Genomic DNA, 5,000 nt, shown 5'->3' with positions numbered 1-5,000 from the left:
TCGATAAGATTACTAATATGAGATACACAAAAGATACTAAAACCAGTGCTTAAAAATGATTGATTATTGACAAAGACATAGGACTTATGTGGTAGGTGCATCCATAGAAACAAAGGATTATAAAGGATTACAAAGACGGAGCATGCCGACAGGAGATCTTTTGGTCCATATCTAGGTCGGATGCGAAAAAAATCGTAATAATAATAATAAATGAATAAATACAAACTATAATAGTGTAAATAACAAAAATACATAAATAAACGCATAGGTATAGTTAAATAATAAACAAGCAGGTAAATAGTAAATAATAATAATTTGACATACAACTAATAATAAATGAGAATCAAATAGACAAATGATAACAAGACAAAAACAAAAGCATTGAAAGTGTATGTTCCTTTTCTCTGAAATATAAAATAAGCTCAGGTATTGCGTGGGCGTCTGGTGAGTGTTACGATCCGTGAGGGTTGTCGCCGACTCAAAGAATGGATGGGGCTGGAAACACGAGAGCAAAGTGGGTCATTCATAAATAAAAAAAGATGGAGAGGCTAGGGGGACAGGTCTTCGCTCTGACAGGAACACAGGACGTCTGGTGACATCGTTCTCGACTTCGACCACACAGCCCATGTTCTTCGGCAGACTCTTCTTTGTTCGATTAGTGATGATTCCCTTGGTATCTATTTTACTTTCTACTATTCCCCCTCCCCCTCTCTCTTCTTGCCTGCCTGTCTACTCTGTCTGTCTATTTGTCTATCTGTCTCCCAGCCCCCCCCCTCTCTCTCTCTCTCTCTCTCTCTTTCTCTCTTTGTGTGTGTGTTTGTGCGTGTGTTGCTCTTTTCTGCTTAACTTCTCAACCCACCTCTCACTACCAGGCTCCTCCTTTGTCATGAAATACCCTTCCCCCTGTTTTTATTTTTTAATTAATTTTATTTTATTTTATTTTCTATTATTTCTTTAATCTAATCTTCAACAAGGACATTTGTGATGAGCTCTCTCTTACTTATCCAAGCGTGTGAAATGGCGGGAAGGGTCGCAACCTAAGTAGCCACCGCCTTCCAGAACTGAGTGTATGTTTACGAAAATTACGAACGTGAGAGCATATAGGCGTGATGAAGTGTAACCACGAGGGCGTGTGGGCGTGAGAGGATCCTGTAGACGAAAGCTTATGTGATTGCGTATGTGGGCGTAGTGGGAGTGAGGTCATGTGGGCGTGGGCGGGGGAACAGGGCGGCTAGGTCATCCTATTCGGATACAGTTTGACCCAATAATCGTGTTTGCTTTGTGCGTCGCTAAAACCGTTAACCAATCAGCTCGTTGATGACGTCATAATTTTCTGGACAGCTACTGGTTGGACGGTGTCGTCATTATTTGGGGGATTTTTATAGGACCAAGTTACGGATTGATATATACATATATATATATATATATATATATATATATATATATATATATATATGTATGTATGCATGTATGTATATATATACAGTATGGTTGAAGGTGAAAAAAGAAGTCACGGGTCTAGTTCCGAGTTCCTGAGTTTATTCCTGGCCGGTTTCGCTCTATGCCTCTGAAAAAGCATGGAGCGAAACCGGTCTGGAATAAACTCAGGAACTCGGAACTAGACCCGTGACTTCTTTTTCCACCTTCAATCAACTTGTCACAATGTACCAGCACGTAAATATATATATATATATAAATATATATATATATATATATATATATATATATATATATATATATAAAATCACTGGTGAGAAATGTAGTAACACATTTCTAATTCGCAACTAACACCACAGTCGGAAAAAAGAAAGAGTTGAGTGAGCTAACTGCAATCCTCTTTAGTAATACAAAGTGGGAGGAGAATGCTATTTCTAAATAGCAACCTCTTACAAGAAAAAGGAACTAGGGAAGGTGTAAATATCATTAACTTAATCATTTAGCAACTAATATCAATTTCAAGGCGGAATGGGAAAAACATGACAAAAATTCCCTTTTTAGACACATTAATCATGAGAAATGGACTAGGCTTGCCTTTACTGTTTTTATAAAGAACACCTATTCAAGAAGTTACCTTAATTTTTTAGTTATCACCCAGATCACATTAAATGGAGCGTAACTTCGGGTCTTTTTCTCCGTGCTTTCAGGATCTGTAGTCCCCATATTTTTAGAATATGAATTAACTTCCATCAGATCCCGATTAATGAAATTAGCTTACCCTTTGCGGTTCCTGGATAAATCCCTCAACCAATCTTTTTCAGTACCCCTTTCCACCAAGCCAAACGTACTACAAAATCCCCTTATTATTCCCTTTTTCAGAGTCCATTAGCCTTTTGTCCAAATTTTTTCCCGAAGATAAGTTAATTTAATTCATAATTACCAGAATACTATTGATAAAAAATTGGTTAATGCTCATCAGAGGTTGAAAGATAATCATATCCGAGGGATTTACTCCAGTGTAAAGATTGTAACCTAGCATGCATCGATCAGACGGGGAGAGACCTAGGGGCAAGGTTTAATATACACAAAAGGTCAATTGAGTATGGTCAAGAAAGTTCAGCCGTGTTCCGACACGTGAACAATTCAAATTACCGAATGGACTGGGACAAATCCGAATTTATTTATACATATCCGGTTGTGGGCTCAGAAGGAAAATGATGGAATCCACTTTGATAGCCTCTCTTCCCACCATGTTCATTACGAAATAAATCGTTAATAGGTATCCTCCCCCTCCCACCTGACCCGACTTTGTCATCCTCAGGTCATTAGAGAGTGAGGATTATGGTGTTTGCTCCTTCCCTAGTTCCTTTTCTTTTGTTTGAGGTTGCTATTTAAACATAGCATCCTTCCCTCCTTCCTTCCCTCCCCCTTCCCTCTTTCCCTCCTTCCTTCTCTTCCCCTTCCCCTTTCCCTCCTTCCTCCCCTCCCCCTTCCCCCTTCTCTCCTTGCTTCCCTACCCCTTCCCCCCTTCCCTCTTTCCTTCCGTCCCCCTTCTCCCTTTCCCTCCTTCCTTCCCTCCCCCTTCCCCCTTCCCTCCTTCCTTCCCTCCCCTTCCCTCTTTCCTTCCATCCTTACTTCCCTCCGCCTTCCCCCTTCTCTCCTACCTTCCCTCCTACCTTCCCTCCCCCTTCCCCTTTCCTTCCTTCCTTCCCTCCCCCTTCCCTCTTCCCTCCTTCCTTCCCTTCCCCTTACCCCTTCCCTCCTTCCCTCCCTTCCCCTTCCCCTTTCCCTCCTTTCTTTCCTCCCCCTTCCCCCTTCCCTCCTTTCTTCCCTCCCCTTCCCTCTTTCCTTCCCTCCTTCCTTCCCTCCCCCTTCTCCCTCTCCCTCCTTCCTTCCCTCCCCTTCCCCTTTCCCTCGTTCCTTCCCTCCCCTTCCCCTTTCCCTCCTTCCTTCCCTTTCCCTTCCCTCTTCCCTCCTTCCCTCCCTCCGCCTTAGAGGTTGCGGCACCATAGACTGTAAATCAATCAATCAAATCCCTGCGACCCTTCTCTGCCACTTCTCCTTCACTCCTTCTCTGCTTCCCTCCCTCCCTCCGTCCTTTCTCCCTCCTTCCCTCTCTATCCTCCACCATCTTTCCTTGAGCAAGCCCCTCCTTGCTCCCTCCTTGCTCCTTCCTTCACTCTCTCTCTCTCTCTCTCTCTCTCTCTCTCTCTCTCTCTCTCTCTCTCTATATATATATATATATATATATATATATATATATATATATATATGACGTAGGTGGAGTAGGAAACACAGGTGTCTTGACTTTACTCCTGACGAGTTTCGTAGGTATGCTTAAAAAAAAAAAAAAAAAAAAAGCATACCTGCGAAACTAGTCAGGAATAAACTCAAGACTAAGACTCCTGTGTTTCCTACTCCACTTACGTCAACCTGTCAGAATGTCTCAACAATATATATATATATATATATATAAATATATATATATATATATATATATATATATATATATATATATATATATATATATATATATATCCCTCTATTTCTCTCTCCCCCTCTCTCTATCTACATATCTATCTATCTATCTATCTATCTATCTATCTATCTGTCTATCTATCTATCTCTATCTATCTCTCTTTCTTTCTCTCTCTCTCTTTCTCTCTCTCTCTCTCTCTCTCTCTCTCTCTCTCTCTCTCTCTCTCTCTCTCTCTCTCTCTCTCTCTCTCTCTCTCTCTCTCTCTCTCTCTCTCTCTCTCTCTCTCTCTCTCTCTTCCTCTTTCTTCCTCCCTCTCTCCCTCAGTCAGGTGGCTATGTTGTGAACTCTGAACTTTGAGATCCCGTGGTGGAAATATCACTTCTGTAAAAGCCACTTCGGACGCCTTGCTGACACGTGACATGATACGCCCCCCCCCATCCCCCAATCCCCCATCATGACATGTGGGGGAAGGACGAGGGAAGTGAGGGGGGTATGGAGTGGGGAGGAGGTGGGGGGATAAGGGGAAGAAGGAGAAGGAGAAGGTGGAGGAGGGAGAAGGAGGAGAAGGTAGAAGAGGAGAGGGTGAGGAGGTAGGATAGATAGTTGGAAAAAGAGAGGGGAAAAGAGGAAAAAGGAAAAAGAGGGGAGAAGGGAGGGTGATAGAGAGCGGGTGGGGGAGGAGAAAGAGAGGAAGCGGGCAGTGGGAAAAGAGGGGGAAGGGATGGAGGAAGAGGGGGAGGGGGGAACGGGGGAGAGGGAAAGAGAGAGAGTGTTCTTGTCATTTGTCTTTTGGATTGTATTAATGGACGCAAAATTCAACCTTTTAGATAGTGATCGATTTAGATCATCTGGCAATAGCCACGTCCGAGTGCTAGGATCGAACTCGGGATCGTTAGGACTCGAGTCCAGTACTCTAACTTCATAACCTTCACACCTCATTCAAGTGACACACCCTTTGTGACGTCTGCTTGCTCGCAAGTGACACATGGCACTTTGTATGTCATATGACGTCATGAGTGAGCGTGAGCATGGCCCTGACGTTCAAGTGACACGTCACAATAAGCGTGACATTTCGGGTTTACTT

Source organism: Oratosquilla oratoria, chromosome 14, assembly GCF_046742065.1.
Source record: "Oratosquilla oratoria isolate Oo_2021 chromosome 14, ASM4674206v1, whole genome shotgun sequence".
In the NCBI taxonomy this organism is placed as follows: domain Eukaryota; kingdom Metazoa; phylum Arthropoda; class Malacostraca; order Stomatopoda; family Squillidae; genus Oratosquilla; species Oratosquilla oratoria.
Note: the sequence above shows the minus strand (reverse complement) of the source record.